The 22,080-nt window shown below is 36.0% G+C and overlaps 1 protein-coding gene and 1 non-coding gene across 8 annotated transcripts in view; both read right to left on the bottom strand.

Moving 5' to 3' along the window:
• The window catches only part of LOC141447210 (calcitonin gene-related peptide type 1 receptor-like), a 444,034-nt gene that overhangs the window by 293,332 nt on the left and 128,622 nt on the right, over positions 1-22,080 (bottom strand). The gene's annotated exons all lie outside the window — the stretch shown is intronic.
• Positions 19,025-19,096, bottom strand: TRNAE-UUC (transfer RNA glutamic acid (anticodon UUC)). The gene has a single exon. It is a non-coding gene; the product is annotated as a tRNA-Glu (tRNA).

Here is a 22,080-nt window from a genome sequence, read left to right as displayed (position 1 = left end):
GGAAAGGGCTTTTCAAGAACAATCGAATGGTAAAAGTCGCAAAGCTGGTGGAGACGCCATATATCGCAACATCAGTAACTACACTGATTGTAATAGAGTTAACATTGACATTTCGGAAATTTATTTGGAAATGAAAGACGCAAAAGCTGGTGATGTCTGTCTAGTAAACGAAAAAGGCCAATGGCACCTTCAAGTTGTTACTCGGGTGTGTGTATATCCATCCGGGCACAGCGTTAGCAGAAATTAAACTCTTTATGTTACGATCGTTGTTAAAATATTCCAAAATCATCTCTAAAATTATACCCGATCTTACTACACCAATTATGATAGTTGGAGTATTTAATGGTGATGTCTCACAAAACCGCTCATTGCCCGACTTCATGCTCAGCGAGTTCAATTTGTCTAATATTGAAACTTCTCCAACAACGTTAGGTAATACCTATATTGATTTAACGTTTACCAGAAACCTCGATGTATCTTGTATGCCATTTGTGTCGTACTTTTCGTATAAAAGACCTATAATTAATAAAGTTATAATGTAACACAGTAATTATTTGTTTCCTTGATTTCATCCTAAATACATAAATAAAAATATTTTATATAAAAAATGTAACCTGTTACGTAAACGTATTCACGTACAACACACGGCCGTGTCCAAGACACAGCCACAGTAGAGCTTTTTTACTTCTTGGGTTTTACAAGAAACATTATTTGAAAAGCCATCTGTTTTGCCAATTCACAATCAAAACTGATGCTAGTTAATCTTATTATTTTTCTCTTGGAGAGTACCAACTATAGTTGTTTTCATTGGGGGGAAAAAAATATATATCCTGTAAGGATAACAGTGTAAAAAAAAAAAAAAATCCGAAATGTGGAGCATGCCGTTGTCAGGTTATTGTTTAATCAAAAACCATTGTGCAGACTTCTGCGGTTCAACCACAATGATCGAACATGTCTCAACATGTTTTTCCACTCCCTACAGTATTCCAGCTAGCAAAACGTCAAAGGTTAAGTTCTATTATTATTATTAATAATAATAATAATAATAAAATCCTTATTTATAATTTCTTTTCAAATATAATTTTAAAATGCTAAACGATAAAATTTGTGATTAACGGTATTTTCTAATTTGCTTGCCTGTATTATATATTTTATTTTTGCAAGGAATTCATTAAAAAGCAAACAATCTCTACCGTTTTAAAATAAACATTTACCGTTTAATTGAATAGGGAAATCCGTTGCTAACATCCGGTTGTAGCTCCTCCCCTCGCAGAAATTAATTTAAACTTAAAACTCTTTGAACAACATCCTCTGTGTTATTTTTTTGTATGTATTTGTAGAAGAAATGATTAAATCAATAAACGAAAATATAGTTGAAATGAAATACAGAATTGTGTATTTTAAAAGGTTTTTGTTATTTTAATTTGGCTTTAGCCTCCCTGTTCAAAATAACCTGCCACTCACTTTACAGTGTACCATTTGTTAGTGTAAGGAATATGTAGTATTTAATTTAGTATCAGCAGTTGTTATATTACTTCCTTAATTTTAAATCTGTTGAAATTCTTATGCTCATCTTCTTCTCTATTTTTATGATGAATAACAAACATCTCAAGTGTATGCGAATTTTTTTTTTAAATCAACTACAAACTACACTTTACAGTGAAAAGCTTTTTATTCGCGGGGTATACGAGGTGTGTTCAAAAAGTAACGGGAATTTTCGTTTTTTGAAAAAAATATTTATTTATTCATCTACATTAATATTGTCGCCTTCAAAGTAGTCCCCTTCGCATACAATACACTTGTGCCAGCGCTTTTTCCAATCCTCGAAACACTTCTGAAACTCGATCTTTGTGATAGCTTTCAGCTCTTTCAGCGATTCGCTTTTAATGTCATCTATGCTTGTAAAACGACGGCCTTTTAATGTTCTCTTTATGTTTGGAAATAGAAAAAAGTCACATGGAGCCATGTCTGGCGAATATGGAGGCTGGGGCATCGTTAAAGTTTTGTTTTTGGCCAAAAATTCACGAACAAGCAATGAAGTGTGAGCAGGTTCATTATCGTGGTGCAAAATCCATGAATTGTTTTGCCACAAATCCGGGCGTTTTTTTCGGATTGCTTCACGCAAACGGCGTTGAACTTGTAGGTAGTACTCCTTATTGATTGTTTGACCTTGTGGCAAGAATTCATGATGCACTATGCCATTAAAATCGAAGAACACAGTGAGCATAACCTTCACATTCGACCGCACTTGTCGAGCCTTTTTCGGTCTTGGCGATCCAGAATGCATCCACTGGGACGATTGAGCCTTAGTTTCGACAACATATCCGTAAACCCATGTTTCGTCACCTGTTATAACACGTTTCAGTAGATCCGCATCGTTGTCGACTTCATTGAGTGACTCTTGAGCAACTTCCATTCTCCGCTGTTTTTGTTCGAAATTCAACAATTTTGGAACAAATTTTGCTGCCACACGTTTCATACCCAAAACATCCGAAAAAATTTCATGGCATGAGCCAATTGATATGGCAACATCATCAGCGACTTCTCTGATTGTGATTCGGCGATCGTTCATAACCATTTCTTTCACTTTTTTCACGTTTTCATCGGTTGTTGATGTGCTTGGACGTCCATCTTCAACGTTTTCGCGGCCATCTTGGAAACGCTTATACCACTCGTAAATCCTTGTTTTACTCATAGCAGACTCACCATATGCCTTCATTAACATTTCACACACTTTATTTCATTTTTTACGCAAAATTTAATACAAATTCTTTGATCCATTTTTTTAACAAACAAAAATCGCCAAGCTCGAAAAACACGTCTAACCTTAACGGCTGCCACTTAAGAAGTAAACAATGAATATTACTGAAAATTTTATCGTACTTCAGGGGCATGTGTACCAACATAATAAAAAAAAAAAATTTACAATCAGACTCTCCAAACCCGCGAAATTTAAAAATTCCCGTTACTTTTTGAACACACCTCGTATGTTCCATAAATATGCCGCAAATACAGAAACCGTGAATACGGAATGGTAATTTATATGGGATTATAGGGGATACGTTCCTAGGTGACAAAATAAAAAAAACCTAATATATAAAAAAATCAATTTAATTGAAGTTTTTGAACATTTTGATTAATTATCTTAAGGCTTAGGCAATGGTTTGAAGAATTTTGTAATTTTCTCTTGCTTGGCAGTTTTTAAAAGCTTTTGTTTGCAGTCAAAGTTTGAACTTACCACTACAACTACCATCAGGTTCTTTAAAATGAGCGTACTTAAAGTGAAGATACTTTGCCTTCTCCCGGACCATTGGACCACTCAGGGGCACCCTTTTTTTGAATGCGGTCTTCGATCCATAATGACAACGACACTTCCATTTTTTCTATTGCTGGATCACGAACAATTGCTTTCATTCTGTGCGTTTACATTCTCAAAAACACCGATCGCGGCGAAGGCGGCTTATGTCAAAGTCCTCGGCGATATCATTTAACAACATACTTTAGGCAAAGTTGTAATACTAAGATCTATTTTACTTTTTTTATTCGTCCATTTGACGGCATTTACAAAGGATATTGGGTTGGATACCTATTGGAATCCTTTTATTATCATAGTGTACTTCCGCGAATATCCGAGAATATAGGAATTGGGTCGCATTTTTTTAATCCGCGAATAGTGAAAACGCGAATGTAGGAAGCGCGAATAAGGAGCTTTTACTGTATTTCTTTTAATGCAGTCATTTTTTTAGTAAACAATAAATGTTAAAATAATTTGGAAAAAAAGTCTAGCGCAAATGGAATTTACAGAAAAGATTTCTCAGATTATTAAAACTGTTCAACAAAACGGTTTCTACTTATTTCCACAAATATAAGTATTTGTAGAAATAAGTAGAAATGAAACTAATATTTTCAAGTGCCGGCTACAAAATGTTTTAAATTGTTTTACTTAAATTTCTACTAGACCAGTGATGGCGAAGCTTTTAAGCTCACAGTATCAAAATTTCGAAAAACCCAACTTAACAAGTGCCGTGTTGCATATACGTAGAAATATTCATAATTTTTTTAAATTAAAGTACTGAAAAAATAAATATATTATTTAAAATTATATAATAATTGTCTCTATCGATCCGTGACACTTAAAAATGAGTTCGCGTGTCACCTCTGGAAAGCGTGTCAAAGAATTGCAATCACGGGTATAGTGGGTAAGACAACAAAATGCCATACTAATATGTTGCTTACAATAGGAGTTACAGTGGGCGCTACTTTTTTTAGAGCAAACCATGACCCAAAAGAATTTCAACTCTAAATATCTTCTCAATTTATGGATCAGTACACAAATATACTGTAACGAAATTGACTTGAGCTAGAGAAGAAAGGTCTAGATTGTTCTGGGAGTTGGCTGACCGAAGTCTATAACAGTCCACCACTGAGTAAACAAAAGGCCAGACTTTACCTGAGCCGGAGAAGAAAGGGGCTAGATTGTTCTAGGAGTTTAGTGACCGAAGCCTATAACGGTCCACCATTGTGTAAAAGCAAGCTAATGGAGCGGCCCCAGTTGGGGTGGTGGCAGTGTGTGTTTCCCAGTCAGTGAGTCGCAGGTGGGAGTTGGAGTGGGGTAGTGGCAGTTGGAGTGAAGAAAACACAGAGTTGCAGTCACAGTTGGAGAGAGTTTAGGGAGTCGGAGTTCTGCAGAGTTAGCCTGTTGGGCTATTAGCCAGTTAGTGAGTGACAGTTTGAGAGAGTCAGTGTTGCGGAGTGCTTCAAAGTTAGCCAGTTAGGCGGTTAGTCAGTTAGTGAGTAGAGCTTTGTTAGTGCAGCTGAGACTAGTGCAATTCAGTGCAGTGCGGACCAGTGGTCAGTCGTGGAACAGTTTTGTGGCGTTACGTAGTGAGTAAGTAAATGGCAACTGTAATGAATAGCGTTAGTTGCTAGTAAATGTTAATGTTAGTAATATTGTGTTAATAAATCAGGTTATTACTTACAAGTTTAGCGAGTTTTATTATTTATCGAACCCACACTTATTAAATTAACTAGTGACAGGCACTAGTTGTAAGTAAAGTTTTTAGTAAAAGGACAAAAACTTTACAATATCTTCTCAATTTATGGATCTATACACAATAAAACTATAGCTCATAACTGAGTAAAGTATAGTGTATAAGATAACAAAATGCCATACTAATATGTTGTTGAAAAAAAGTGGACATACGAGGGTCGTTTGAAAAGTCCGTGCAAAAATAAAAACTACTTAATTTTTTGGGGTAAACCTTTTTTATTTTTCAACATAGTCTCCTTTTAGGCTTATACACTTCGTCCAACGCTGCTCTAGTTTGTTGATCCCTTCCGAATAATAGGATTTGTCCAAGTCTGAAAAATAGCCATTCGTTTCTGCAACCACCTCCTCGTTTGAATAAAATATTTTTCCCGCCAGCCATTTCTTCATATTGGGGAAGAAATAGTAGTCCGAGGGAGCCAAGTCTGGAGAATAGAGGGGATGTGAAACGAGTTGGAACCCTATTTCCATTAATTTTGCGACCACAACTGCTGAGGTGTGAGCTGGTGCGTTGTCGTGATGGAAAAGGACTTTTTTGTGGGCCAATCGTGGGCGTTTTTCTTGCAGCTCGGTTTTCAAACGGTCCAATAACGATGAATAATATGCACCTGTAATAGTTTTACCCTTTTCCAGATAGTCGATGAGGATTATTTCTTTCGAATCCCAAAAGACAGTCGCCATAATCTTTCCGGCCGAAGGAACGGTCTTCGCCTTTTTTGGCGCAGATTTCCCCTTGGTAACACATTGTTTAGATTGTTCTTTGGTCTCAGGAGTGTAGTGATGTATCCATGTTTCATCCACAGTGACGAAACGACGCTTAAAGTCCTGCGGATTCTTCTGGAACAGCTGCAAACCGTCCTTGCAACACTTCACACGATTTCGTTTTTGGTCAAGCGTGAGCAATCGCGGCACCCATCTTGCGGATAGCTTTGTCATGTCCAAATGTTGATGCAAAATATTATGTACCCGTTCATTCGAGATGCCCACAGCACTAGCAATCTCACGCACCTTCACTCTTCTGTCATCCATCACCATATCATGGATTTTATCAATGATTTCTGGAGTAGTAACCTCAACAGGGCGTCCAGAACGTTCAGCGTCACTTGTGCCCATATGGCCACTCCGAAAATTTTGAAACCACTTATAAACTGTTCTAATCGAAGGTGCAGAGTCACCATAATGTTTATAAAGCTTCTCTTTAGTCTCCTGAGGCGTTTTGCCTTTCATAAAGTAGTGTTTAATCAACACACGAAATTCTTTTTCGTCCATTTTTTGAAAATCACTCGACTTCCTCGATTCAAACGAATGCCAAACACAAAGAAATAGACCGATCTGGCTGAAACTTGGTGTGTGTTCTTCCAAGAGATGCTACTAACTAAACATAACCTCGATACGCGCCAGTAGTGCTATCTCTCTGACTTTGCACTGACTTTTCTCGTATGGCGAGCGCAATTGATTTTGACCAATGCGTTATTGAGGTGTTTTCTTTCTAGCAAGTTAACTAAATATTTTATTTGATTTCTTTGCGATTTTACTGTCAATTGAAGTAAATGCTATTCGGTTGAAGACATTAGTGTAAAATATAATAGACTATTAAAAAAAATATTAGAAATTCTTTTATAAAGAAATGTAAGTAATTAGTTACTTAAACTGGACACAATAATCCATTCTTCTAAGTTTCAACTTCTAATAACGCCGTTGACGAACTTCGCAAAAACTACGCAGTCCTAAAACTTTGTTTTATACTTACTTTTTCTTCAGTCAATTAATTTTATTAAGTAGAACGCACCCGAAGAGAATTCTTTTACAAGTAATAAAGACTTTACCAGCTTATAAATAGCTAGCCAACAAGCTTAGTATTTGTTCTCTTTTAGAAGGTGGCTACCCTTAGTAAATTTCCCAACTTTTCTTTTATCATAATCTTCAATTAATTCTAGAAGATATTTAGAGGGATCAATCCTTTCATTAAAACTCTTTAAAAGAACCCAATTTGTTTTTTTCGTCCTTTCCTAACCTCTAAGTTCCCTAAATGGAGGTTCATTAAGAATAATAAACATCCTTTTTCTTTGTATTATTCATTTTAAAGAAGTAAAAATTTGTAATTAATTTTTTTTATATAAATTAAAACTTTTCTAATCTTAAATCCAGATATTTGGAATTCAAAAAAACACATCATAAAACAGGTCTGTGTTATTAAACACATAAAATTGGGACAATTTTAAACTCTCTAAATTCAACATCAACGCTACAAGTTTTCGGAAAGCTAAAATTTTCATACAAAAAGAATTCTACCAAAAAAAATTAGAAAACAAGATGAATTTAATATTATACAAATTTATTTTACTGAAATTATTTACCTAAGAATAAAAATTTGAAAAGACACATGATTATTTTGTTTAGCTCCAATTTAAGAGATACAATATTCTTCTTATTAACATTGTTACCATAAATATACGAGTAGTTGACCCAACCAGCTCATTTTCTTGAAAAGGCCTTTAATCGAGTATTATCGATTAAAATGTTGATTTTAATGGTAATTTTTTTGGGGGGGGACCACAAAAAGTAAACTATTGAGTAAAATGGTAATTCTATGCACCGATTTTCTCCTAATGTGGATTTTATATTACATTTTTAATCCTTATAAATGTTTAATAGGGATTAAATCCTTATGTAACATAAAATGGCATAGACCAGTCACACTTTCGCTCAGGGTCAGCGACTACTTCTGAGATTTAGGAGATCTGCGGCAATTCTAGACTAATCTTCTTAAAACTGTTACCTTCTTTAACACATACCCTTTCTTAAGATCTACAATGGTATTTGATGCGCTTAACTGCTTGGGTTTTAGCGTACTCTATTTTGCCCATTCATTCAAGACAAAGGCATTGTGCACTTTACAGATGGCCACATTCTAAGCCAAACGCTGCATACTAGAAGGGAGTCACAATAAAACTTTTAATTCGCATTAGGTTCAACTTTAATAACCTACATTTAGTTTAATTTACAAATTACTAATTCCGCACTTTTATTTGAGTCGTATTTCTAAAAAAATTGATTTTTGGAGCATCTCTCTAAATAACTAAAAAGTGTACTTAATCTACAGTGCTAAGAATCACTTAATATCTACAAAAGAAACAACTGCACCCATTTCCATCTATTTTATTTCAGGAAAACTAAAACTAAAATTTAGTTTTTTTTTGACAATGTTAAAATGTAAAAACTACTGTTTAAGCTGAGGGAGATTCTTCCTCATACTTACTACCTCATCCTCAAATCCTATCTAAAAGATCGATATTTCAGAGTGAACTGTGGAGCAGCAGACTCTGATATCCACCTAGCTCGAGCTGGTGTTCCTCAGGGCAGTGTCCTAGATCCTCTTCTTCACTCCTTATATACAGCAGACATACCTCAACATCCAAATACCATTCTTTCTACCTTTGCTGACGATACTACAATCTTATCTCCTCATTCCGATCCTCTTATCTCTACACGAGCTCTTTAAACGCACTTACTCCTGTACTAACTATGGACAAAGGACGCTACCTTGGACTGTACTATGACCAAACTGTTTTGATCTGTAATACTTGGGGAGCTCAGGTGAGTAGGGGAGGCCTAAGCAGTTACCTATCTCACGTTAAATAAAGTGTCTATTTACAATTATTGTACAGGGATATTTACAGAAATATATATATACATAGAAATAATTAGAATCGCATGGATAATAGCAAAGCAATTGAAGAGTAATGCTAGATGCAGAAGAGAAATGCTAGATAGACATGCTTGAAAAACTAAAAGAGAAACCATGCACTATTGCATAACAAAAGATAAACTAAGGTAAACTAATTATAAAATAACAAAACTAAAGCTGATTGATAAGGAAAAACAGAAATATTAAGAAAATAAGCTTTTTGAGCACATGCTCTAGAGACTTGTGAGAAGGTTATTATCATTTCGTTGGGTTCCGCTACTGGCGCTAGCTGTCCCTGACAGATCTGCCAACCTACGCGGTTACAGTACCTAGGACAAACGGTTGACATGGAATCCCCCATACTAGACTGAAAAGACAAGAAACTAACCAACGCTACAAAACTATTTGACAAACGTTCGAAACTTAACCCACATAGAAAAGACTCTTATACCTTCTGTTTCTGAGTTCTATTTGGTCATAAGGCATCGAAGTATCGGGATCAACTAAACCGTTCCAATACACTACGCCTCCAGACTTCTTAACTCTCCGTTCTATGTATGTAACCTCACCATCCATAATGACCTCAAAATCCCTTTTATTACAGATCTTGCTAAAACACTCGTTTTCTCAAATTTCATTCCTCTACAGCACCTCTCATAGAACACCTATCTTCCTGCACATTACCAGATAATCCTCTAAGGAGATTGAAGAGAAGATGGCCTCGTGATCTACTCTTATCGTGAGAGCAGTACAGCAAAGCACGTTACTGGAGTGACACCGCTGGGTGCCTTCTCCACTCGTGATTTTCACGTATTTTCTTTATCAGGTACCATAATTGCTTGTTGCAACAATCGTTGCAGTTTTTTTTTTTTTTTATTTTATTTTTATTTTTTGGCATTGGCTTCCGCCATACAGCCAGCATCGTCTAGGAGCTTATCACTAGAATATCACTCACTCTCCATTCTTACTTATAAATACATTCGCTTCACACATTCATCATTCTACTATATACCGCTATTTACATAAACTACTGCTAATGGATGGAGCAGCACTCTGTGCTCCTACCATCCTTCTACGAGCTTAACCAAAATTAAAATCACGTAATCCTTCTCTAAGCATTTTCTTCCATTCATACTAATTCGGCTATCGCTTTTAAATACATTCATATTTCATTGCTAGCTCTACTATCGACTTAAGCACATAAATGTTGGTGGAGAATATAATGTCTTCGTAGCGAAATGGTGCATCTAAATACCTGTATATATCGTCAAACATTCGTTTCCTTTCTACCACATAACGTGGACATATCATTATTAAATGTTTGAAATCCTTCTCCTCATTGCAATCTACGCAAAGAGGAGAGAGGACCTTTTTGTTGATCCTGTGAAGATACGATCCGCACACCGCGTGGTTCGCTCTCAGCCTGCTTATTGTCGTAACAACCCATTTATTAGTGACAGTTCCCTTAAACCATGGGTGTCTAGGTAACTGATCTGCCATAGTTTTATAGAATCTACCTTTATCACCATTATTGTAATCTGTCTGCCATTTTTGTAGTGCTGCTTTTGCAATTATACCCTTGATATCGGTGTGTGGTAATAATCGTTGCAGTTGTAAATTCCAATAAAAGATTTTAAAAAAATAAAAATGAAAATCACGTATGTATTTCACACCAAAATGTTTCCTTAATCAGAAAACTCTGTTCACACAATAAGCAATAAAGAGTTGGTAAAAAGTTTGTTGAAGGAAAACGAGGTAAGTACTTTAGGTACACTTTTATGGAAATGATGGCCTTCCAAATAATGGCTGGCAAATCAATTCCCTGGCTATGGCTTAACCAATATTGTTCCTTGTCTTAAAATAGTTTTTACTATTTTTGTAAACATTCACGTATATTATATGTAAAGTATTGTGAAAATCACAATGGTAAATTGTAATCGATCCTTCAGGGACTTGGTTGAACTTTGGTAAACTATTTTTCACTATAAAAAGAAGTCCAAGGATATTCCCTAGCCTTATCTTCTTTTTTCTTTTCGTATGTAAATATAACATGGCCTCTTGCAGGTTGGCCATACACTCAAAGTGTGGACACAAAATAGGGTCAGGACGCTCTAAATTTAGTATTCGAATTTTGTGGAAGGAAATTTTTTTGCAGCAGAAATATTAGTAAAGTTTTTTTTCATATTATGGATTTTTATAAATTTATTATTGACTGTCTAGATTTTAGGAAATCTTTGTTACAATTATAATTTTGTTTTTATTATGTTGGTATTACTTTGTATTTGTTGTTTATATTTATGTTATGATCTCTATTATTACCAATTAATAAATTTATAAATATTAATATTAATACTTTTGAGATGTAATTTAAAAAAGATATAAGTTACATTACCTCAGTATATTTTTATTTGTTACAATCTTGAAAATAGAAATATGAGAAAGATTCGAAAGGGTTGGATCTCACTTCGGATTTTATGACTCCCAAATATAACTTCGACAAGCCTTTCAAAGTCTGTATTGGAGACCGGGAGGCTTGGAGATGTGGACCCCCAGTTGTGGGAGACTCGATGTGGTGCACGGATGGCTCCAAGACAGAGGAGGGTGTGGGAGCGCGAGTGTAAGGGGTGAAGCCGAAATGTGGCTTTCCGGTTAGCCTAGGAAATGTAGCTACGGTTTTTCAGGCTGAGCTAGCTGCAATTAGGTTCTGTGCTGCCGAGATTAACGGGCGAGGAATTATTGATTCTTAGGTCGTAATTTTCTCGGATAGTCTGGCTGCTCTACGAGCTATTAGTTCCTACCAACTCAAGGCTGGTATGGGACTGTCTGAGTGCCCTGAAGGAAATTAGTGACCATAATAAGGTCTTTCTGGTTTGGGTATCTGGTCATTCAGGACTTAAGGGAAACGAAGTGGCAGATTTACTGGTCCGGTAAGGCTCTGCGGGAAACTTCGTTGGCCCGAAGCCCTGTTTTGGGGTTCCTAAGTGTGTGAAGACTGCGGCCATTAACTTATGGGTGCAGACTAGGTCTCAAGAGTGGTGACTTGCCACCACTGGGCAGAGACAGGCGAAGGAGTTCATTAAAGGCTATTCGCCGAGGCTGACTGCAGAATTAATCCGTCAAGGCCGCGTGGGGCTATAAGGATGATTGTAGGCCTATTAACTGGCTACTGCAGGCTCGGGAAGCTCAGCACTGCACGTGTTGTGTCAGTGTGAGGGGCTGGACTAGCTATGGATGTTACTTCTCGGGGAGGAAAAACCAAGGCCAATGAGCTTTACCCAGAAGCCGCTTTCCAGAATTAAGAGTCTGATTAAAAGGACAGGTCTGGAGGGCGAGCACCTAGAGTGGTGAGAGCCACAATAGATCCAAAGGGGTCGCAGTGGCGTAGGCCTCGAGGCCGCCCTAGTTTAATCTATCTATCTACTAGGGTTTGCCCATAAGGGTGGCCAAGAAATTAAATCTCGCCCTTTTTGAAGTCAAGTAAAAGGGACTGTACAAAAAAAATATACTTTTTAATAAAACATTTTTATTGACTTCACTTAGAGAGCAAAATGAGTTCATCATGTCACGTACGGCAAACAGTTCATCCCTTTCGGTAGCCTTTTTTCTTCTTTTAGTACTGTACATCAGAGTAGCCAATATCTGATGGCCGTGAACTCTCTGGAGAACTATGAGTGCAAAAAGTGACCTACATTTTAGCATGTGAGCTACTTTTCTTTCGCTTCTTCCATTTAGTCATCCTGGAAATGGCACCCGAGAGAGGTTATACTGTATGAGGTTAAAACTGCCACCACTTTATTTTTAAGATTTACTGAGAAGAAAGAAAAAATCTTCATTTTTTTCCATCTACTATCTTTTGGCCCTTTTCAAGGGAAAGTACTACGATCTAGCAGATTTTTGATTTTGAATTACTCCATGAAGATCAACTTTTTGAGGCCAATTCAAGTTTCAAATACATTTTGAGGCCCCAGTTTAAGAAAAATTGTTTACGTCACATTTACTTTATTTTTATCGCACAGTATCGGAAAACTTTTATTTTTCATTTATTTTTTTGGGTTTTCAACTAAACCCTGCCGTATTTGTCAGCGAACTAAGGTACATTAGGAATATCACTTCCTTTTGGATACTTCTTTAGGTGATTTTAGAGAAACTGATGACAATATGCTTTCTTTAATAAGATCATATTCTTGAAAAGAACATTATATACAGGGTGTTTCTGGGTTAAGTGTCCTAACTGAAAATATGAATTTAGGAAGGACCTAAAAACAAGATAAAATTTTCCCATGAAGGTATGCCCGTTAACGCTTTGTTTACGGTGATATTCACGTCTAAAGATTTCCATTTTATGAATTATTATTAGGTAGGTTATAATACCAAAAAATTAATAATGTCTTCCAATTACTTAATTAATAGCTAATAATGACAATTAAAAGTAAATAATAAAGAAAATGATGAATCGGTAGCTTTCTTCCTCAGCAGCAATAGCCGAACGGCACTGGATTGCTGTTATTGATTCAATTACTCTTCTTCTTAAAGAATGAAGATCATTGACCGGCATTTCATAGACTTTTCCTTTAATGGCACCCCAAGCAAAACAATCCACTGGTGTCAGATCTGGAGAGCAAGCAGGCTAAGCCACCGGTCCTGCTCGGCCAATCCATCGATTGGGATAATGTGTTGATTTAGCCACTGTAGTGGATCTCTGCCGCAATGTGCTGGACAACCATCTAATTGAAACCATGAGTTCCTTCTGAGTTGAGGCGGAACAACATCAATCAAAATGTAATAATCATTTCAAAGAAACTGCAGAAATGTGTCCCGCATTAAGCCAAGGTGGTAAGAAATGCGGACCAATTAAAATATTTTCTAATATCACTGAAACTCACGCTGAAAATGGTGCACACGAATTGCATGAGGATTTTCGAGCATCCAGGGATGATAAGTTTTTTTGGTTGAACATTTGACAGTGTAGCTTCATCCGTCCAGAGAGTATGACGCGAAAATTGTGGCTTAAGATCAACTTGATTTAAATACCAATCGTAAGAATTTCTTTGACAAAATTCTTGAAGTAATAATTGTCGTACTCGTTGATAATGCTATGGGTGACGTCCATCTGCAGAGAGAGTTCTCCTTACTGTAGTTGGCGTAATATGTAATTTAGCTGCAGCTCTTCGTATACTGGCAGACGGATTATCACCAAAATATTGTAATATTGTCGCACTCCTTTCATTTCATTAAGGGGCTAGAGCTCCATCAGCACGTAGCATTAAAGCAAATATGCCAGTTATTCTAAGACGTTGAAATGTGGACCTAAAGATAGTCTTTTATGGTAATCTTTTATTCGGAAATCGCTCAAAATATTCACGACGGGCAGCATTGCAAAAACCATACCACAAACACCATAAATGCGATGCATAATGGATGCAAACCCTGTAAAAGCGTCAAACTGATTAAATGTTCTTGAGAAAGAGTTATTATTTAGAAAGTCCACAGTGCAAATTCCAGATGGTATTATTTCGTAAAATGTCAATATTGGTATGTGCAGTTAGAGGCACAAGGTGATTTTAGCAGTTACACAATCAATTTATCATTCGTTCTAAAATCTTTAGACGTGAATATCTCATAATCAAAGCGTTAACGGGCATACCTTCAGAGGAAAATTTTTTCTTGTTTTGAGGTCCTAAATTCATATTTTCAGTTAGGACACTTAACCCTGAAACACCCTGTGTAGTGCTGGATTCATATTACATTTTCAGTATAAATAATAAGTTAAACAATAAATTAAACAATAGCGTTAGAATGTTCTTAATTATACACCATATTTGTTATTATATTCTAAAGCTGAATATTCACTAATTAATTTCACATTTTTTCTATCCTTTTCACACAATTCTAGAACTAAAAGCGCCCAATAACGTCCTACCAATACCATTAACGAAGAGTTAAAAAAGGTTAGAATTACCTGGGCTGTTTAAATAATCAAATAAAGGGAGGTTCCTCTCTCAATAAAAGGGTTCACTTTTCAGTATGGCCTCTTTTTTAGGTTAAATAAAACAAAAAATATATGTATGAGAAAGCTGCGTTCAATATTGCTAGTGCTCTCTTTTCTGTAATGCTGCTATAAATATACTAGTAACTTGATTATAGAGGTAACAATGGGCAGGGAATGGGACTTATGAGTAGAACTCTTCTAATTAGATCGATAATTTCACTCTTAAACTTCCAACTACCAATTAATTTGCATCATTTTGATGGTTTCAATCAAATAGTCGTGTATAATAACTGTAATACAGCACCGTGCTGATTATTGTAGCGATAATACAGCATCTTGCTGATTATTATGACAATAATACAGCATTATCTAGTATTCCCTCTAATCAGCTGATTCTGTTTATTAACTATTAACTAATAAGGTTTTTTTCATTTTCTTTTAAAGAATTATTTACCACGTAGAGTCCACTGTTTCAAGATGGATCTGTAACATGCTATCGTCAAGGAGAATCACAGCGACTCTTTTTGGGGAATCGCTGGAGTTAACGACAGGGGGTGTCCTCAGGAGGGGGGGTTTATCTCCGCTCCTTTGGTGTATGGTCGTAGATGAGTTACTTGAGGTGCTAGACCTTCGTGGGTTCTCGGTCCTTGGCTATGCAGATGATATTTCTGTAGTGGTCAGGGGTAGACACGAGACAATCGTGGCTGAACTCATGCAGGAAGCTCTCAAGGTTATAGAAAATTGGTGTGGAAGGGTAGAGCTTTCAGTGAACCCTTCTAAAACTACTCTGGTTCCCTTTACAAGGAGAAGGGACAAGGAGAGCTACAAAAACCTTCGATTTTTTGGCAAAAACTCTGGATGTGTCGGGTGAGGTAAAGTATTTGGGTATTGTCCTGGACACCAGACTCACTTGGAAGGCGCAGATAGAGAGAGTTACACTAAGGGCTAAACAGGCCCTTTGTGGAATAACTAGAACCTGTTGGAAGACATGGGGTCTTAACCCAAAGATGACCCACTGGCTCTACACACGTACAGTCATACCTAAGACGAGAAATAATGTTTGAACATAACATGAATAAATTTGTTATAAGTTCCGAGCTTGATTCAAAAACCATTCAACCGATATGAAACAAATAACCTAGTTTTGGCAAAAATAATGCTATCACCTTCTTTTGTTTTTGTAACAAATAAGAAAAAGTTTTGAATAGATGATAAATCAAATGGTGTAAAACTTCTGCGAAGTCAAAACACAATGCATTAGGGTAAACAAGAAATGAACAACAATGAACTATGAGAAAATATCTTTTTTCAAACCTTCTTTTTCAACGAAAACTCGATCTTCATATTTAATACAAAGTAAAAGTAAAACAAAAAAAATTGACGTAAAACACTGTCACAAGTTTCTTGCTGTTATTTTCGTGGCTGAGACAAATATTTTTATGTAAATATTCTAAAGTTAAGATATTGATTTAATAGTTTAACAAATGCATATAGGTTTTTTGAATAATAAGGCATTTACGTCAAACGGTAGAAGTTTTATATGACATTGGAAAGGGATGTGTTATTCAGTATATTTGCGTGTTTGAATTCAATATATCCACTAGTCCAGCGCTTCTTACTACCTTCAATTTTTAAAAAAACATTTTGAATTTAGGTCAGTTGTAAATTTATAGTTTTTATTGTTGTAAGTTCTCTAGGTTTCTTTTATTTCATTTCTAATGGTTCTAGGGCACTAAGGGAAGGCTGGACATACAATGAACTATTTATAAACCTCACCTACGAGGGTCGTTTGAAAAGTCCGTGCAAAAATAAAAACTACTTAATTTTTTGGGGTAAACCTTTTTTATTTTTCAACATAGTCTCCTTTTAGGCTTATACACTTCGTCCAACGATGCTCTAGTTTGTTGATCCCTTCCGAATAATAGGATTTGTCCAAGTCTGAAAAATAGCCATTCGTTTCTGCAATCACCTCCTCGTTTGAATAAAATCTTTTTCCCGCCAGCCATTTCTTCATATTGGGGAACAAATAGTAGTCCGAGGGAGCCAAGTCTGGAGAATAGGGAGGATGTGAAACGAGTTGGAACCCTATTTCCATTAATTTTGCGACCACAACTGCTGAGGTGTGAGCTGGTGCGTTGTCGTGATGGAAAAGGACTTTTTTGTGGGCCAATCGTGGGCGTTTTTCTTGCAGCTCGGTTTTCAAACGGTCCAATAACGATGAATAATATGCACCTGTAATAGTTTTACCCTTTTCCAGATAGTCGATGAGGATTATTCCTTGCGAAACCCAAAAGACAGTCGCCATAATCTTTCCGGCCGAAGGAACGGTCTTCGCCTTTTTTCGCGCAGATTCCCCCTTGGTAACCCATTGTTTAGATTGTTCTTTGGTCTCAGGAGTGTAGTGATGTATCCATGTTTCATCCACAGTGACGAAACGACGCTTAAGGTCCTGCGGATTCTTCTGGAACAGCTGCAAACCGTCCTTGCAACACTTCACACGATTTCGTTTTTGGTCAAGCGTGAGCAATCACGGCACCCATCTTGCGGATAGCTTTGTCATGTCCAAATGTTGATGCAAAATATTATGTACCCGTTCATTCGAGATGCCCACAGCACTAGCAATCTCACGCACCTTCACTCTTCTGTCATCCATCACCATATCATGGATTTTATCAATGATTTCTGGAGTAGTAACCTCAACAGGGCGTCCAGAACGTTCAGCGTCACTTGTGCCCATATGGCCACTCCGAAAATTTTGAAACCACTTATAAACTGTTCTAATCGAAGGTGCAGAGTCACCATAATGTTTATAAAGCTTCTCTTTAGTCTCCTGAGGCGTTTTGCCTTTCATAAAGTAGTGTTTAATCAACACACGAAATTCTTTTTCGTCCATTTTTTGAAAATCACTCGACTTTCTCGATTCAAACGAATGCCAAACACAAAGAAATAGACCGATCTGGGTGGAACTCGATGTGTGTTCTTTCCAAGAGATGCTACTAACTAAACATAACCTCGATACGCGCCAGTAGTGCTATCTCTCTGACTTTGCACGGACTTTTCAAACGACCCTCGTAAATAGAAAACAATGTACATTCTGTACACCAAAAAATGCAACTCTGTTATTGTACACATTAATTAAATAATACAAATTTCAACAGTAAAAACACTTAATGATGTATTTTACTATGTTGTGTTGTTCACTCAATACATCTAGCTGAATAGTGCATTTAAAAAAAACCTACCCATGCACAAACATTCTGTGAAAGAAGTTTATTTCCCCACATAAATTTCATTAAAGAGGAATAATCAGTTATTGAAATGCCTGTGCCTTAAAAGAGAAATATATTTACCTTTATTCTCCATTATTGTAAGGTTACCTTTAGACTTAAAGTTAAGATTACAATTAATACTATTAATGTTTTTGTACATGCTTAGTTGTTCATAAGAATCACAGATAGCGCGCAAGTTCATCAACCATTAGAGTAGAACTCTAAATACACGATGTTCTTTTACAGCAAATCTGTTTGCAGAAATTAATTGGAGGAAAGAAATAAACACATACAAATTTAAATGAAGAAAAATTACTAAATGTGAGTGCTTAGAAGGGTAGGGTTGCAGATCAGCCTCCATTTACGTTATCTGTTAGTAATATCTGCTAATTTTGTAAGTAATAACTTCATTATTAAGTTTAAATCAATTTTTAGGTATAAAATATATTATCTTCTCAAATTTTAGATTAATTTTCAGATGCTCTTCTTCTTCAAGTATAAATGTGGAATGATGGCATTTGTAGCAGACACACAACTAGTTTTAGAACCTAAGTCAGAATTGTCACAAACTGAACCAACCAGTAAATCCGTTCTATCTCTAAAACAGACTTTCTGTTATCGATAAATATATCGATAACTTTCAGCGTGTAAGATTTAAAATGCAAACTTTTAATGCAAAAGTTTGGCCTGGTAGAATGACAGTTCGTAAACAACCAACCAAACTTCGTCTAATAGAATATTCTGCAAGGATGTATTCTAAATTTGAGAAACCTGATTTTGAGAGTTCCTTACCTCTATTAAATTCATATAATGTTTATTATCTCTTTTTATTTTATTAAAAATATCGCTAAAAATGTAATATATGACTAAAATATTCATATATTATTAACATTATCCATTTTTAGGAGCGAAAATTTACTTTTGGCTGTTTGAAAAAGAAGTTACCCTGCTGTTTTTCTCCAAACAATTATTAACTTTTATTAACACTTATTATCTTTTTTTGAGCAGAATTAAGAAAGAAAAAAAAAAATTTCCGGTACCGGGAATCGAACCCGAGCCTCCTGGGTGAAAGCCAGGTATCCTAGCCACTAGACCATACCGGAATGCTTGGCTTGCCCGCTATAACTTTATCTATATTAGTTATTATATACATATATATAATTGTTAAAAATATTCAACCTTTTCTTAATAGTATAAATTAAAGCACAGGCGTACCCGAATTTTTTTTTATGGGAGTAAATCCATTACTTTTATTGGAAAACCTTGGTTATTAAACACATTTGAGCTCCTCAGATTATAAGAGATAATCAAATGCAGAGTCGGTAATTTTCTTTTATATCACGGTTCCCCTAGAACGATTTTAATTGAAAAGTTCACCAACATGAAAAATTTTTCTTTCTCCTTATTATTTTGGTCAAAACTAACCAAAATCCACTGAAAACCAAATCGGTTTACGTTGCGGATTTTTTTTTTTTAATTTTCAGGTCAAAAAACGGCTTTTTTTTGCATTGTTAAGCCTAATAAATGGAAAAACAATACAGTTTTTTGCAAAACCAATGCATGCATTTTAAAGCTGAGGGAATTTCCGACAGATTGATGTATTTTATAAATGATAAAAATGAAATTTCGACATTCAAAATCAATAAAAAAGACATTTTTGAGCAAAATAAGGCAAAAACTAGGGTTTCTCGCATTTCAAAGCTTACTTAACAAGTAAATCATCGTTTTTTTTGTGGAAGGGAATGTGGACTTTTCAAAAATGAGAAAAATTCCTGCAAAATACAATATTTATACACTGGGAAAAGGGAAATTTTCAAAATTCAAATTCATTTAATGAAACTTTTTGGATTACTAAGCCCTGCAATGCGATAAAAAATTATTTAGGCTCTTTTAATCCAAAAAGTTTCATTAAATGAGTTTGAATTGGAAAATTTCACTTTTTCCAGTGTACGAGGGTCGTTTGAAAAGTCCGTGCAAAGTCAGAGAGATAGCACCACTGGCGCGTATCGAGGTTATGTTTAGTTAGTAGCATCTCTTGGAAAGAACACACACCAAGTTTCAGCCAGGAGACTAAAGAGAAGCTTGATAAACATTATGGTGACTTTGCACCTTCGATTAGAACAGTTTATAAGTGGTTTCAAAATTTTCGGAGTGGCCATATGGGCACAAGTGACGCTGAACGTTCTGGACGCCCTGTTGAGGTTACTACTCCAGAAATCATTGATAAAATCCATGATATGGTGATGGATGACAGAAGAGTGAAGGTGCGTGAGATTGCTAGTGCTATGGGCATCTCGAATGAACGGGTACATAATATTTTGCATCAACATTTGGACATGACAAAGCTATCCGCAAGATGGGTGCCGCGATTGCTCACGCTTGACCAAAAACGAAATCGTGTGAAGTGTTGCAAGGACGGTTTGCCAGCTGTTCCAGAAGAATCCGCAGGACTTTAAGCGTCGTTTCGTCACTGTGGATGAAACATGGATACATCACTACACTCCTGAGACCAAAGAACAATCTAAACAATGGTTACCAAGGGGGAATCTGCGCCAAAAAAGGCGAAGACCGTTTCTTCGGCCGGAAAGATTATGGCGACTGTCTTTTAGGATTCGCAAGGAATAATCCTCATCGACTATCTGGAAAAGGGTAAAACTATTACAGGTGCATATTATTCATCGTTATTGGACCGTTTGAAAACCGAGCTGCAAGAAAAACGCCCACGATTGGCCCACAAAAAAGTCCTTTTCCATCACGACAACGCACCAGCTCACACCTCAGCAGTTGTGGTCGCAAAATTAATGGAAATAGGGTTCCAACTCGTTTCACATCCCCCCTATTCTCCAGACTTGGCTCCCTCAGACTACTATTTGTTCCCCAATATGAAGAAATGGCTGGCGGGAAAAAGATTTTATTCAAACGAGGAGGTGATTGCAGAAACGAATGGCTATTTTTCAGACTTGGACAAATCCTATTATTCAGAAGGGATCAACAAACTAGAGCAGCGTTGGACGAAGTGTATAAGCCTAAAAGGAGACTATGTTGAAAAATAAAAACGGTGTACCCCAAAAAATTAAGTAGTTTTTATTTTTGCACGGACTTTTCAAACGACCCTCGTATAAATATTGTATTTTGCAGAAATTTTTCTCATTTTTGAAAAGTCCCATTCCCTTCCACAAAAAAACGATGATTTATTTGTTAAGTAAGCTTTGAAATGCGAGAAACACCTTGTTTTTGCCTTATTTTGCACAAAAATGTCTTTTTTATTGATTTTGAATGTCGAAATTTCATTTTTATCATTTATAAAATACATCAATCTGTCGGAAATTCCCTCAGCTTCAAAATGCATGCATTGGTTTTGCAAAAAACTGTATTGTTTTTCCATTTATTAGGCTTAACAATGCAAAAAAAGTCGTTTTTCGACCTGAAAAATTAAAAAAAAAAATCCGCAACGTGAACCGATTTGGTTTTCAGTGGATTTTGGTTAGTTTTGACCCAAATAATAAGGAGAAAGAAAAAATTTTTAATGTTGGTGAACTTTTCAATTAAAATCGTTCTAGGCGAACCGTGATATCAAAGCGACTGTGCTGATTATCTATTTCCTTAGTTTAAGAAGTATGGAGACTGCTTAAAAAGGACATTCTATGTCCTTAACTTTCAGGATAAAAGAGTAATCAAAACTTCGGTTTGCCTTCATGGTACGATTAAAGGATCTGTGACATTTATGGCTAGCGAAAAGACTCAGTAATAAGGATATTTTTCTTCTATGTCGCTACAACCATTATTTTATTAATGCCTCTTTTCTTCAACTTGAACAAGTTGGAATGAAATTTCATTATTATGTTAAATAGACAGAATTTTCTGTTAAAAAGAAAAAGTGAAATGGAAAGAGACAAGGTCTTTGCTTAGAACTTGACTGATACACAACTTTTCAAACTTAATTACTGTCCTATATTGCAATTTACCCTCTTGAAAATCAATTTCTTCCAATCATTCTGATAGCTTTTTACGCCCAGCGATGCTGGGTCCCTTTTCAACTTTCTATGTTCAACAATCAACCGAACCCCTTACTGTTTGGTCTTCTTGT

The sequence above is a fragment of the Rhodnius prolixus genome, unplaced genomic scaffold (assembly GCF_049639745.1).
Source record: "Rhodnius prolixus isolate KJV_2025 unplaced genomic scaffold, Rpr scaffold_7, whole genome shotgun sequence".
Taxonomy (NCBI): Eukaryota; Metazoa; Arthropoda; class Insecta; order Hemiptera; family Reduviidae; genus Rhodnius; species Rhodnius prolixus.
The sequence above is the reverse complement of the archived record's forward strand: the minus strand, read 5'-3'. Positions and strand labels throughout refer to the sequence as shown.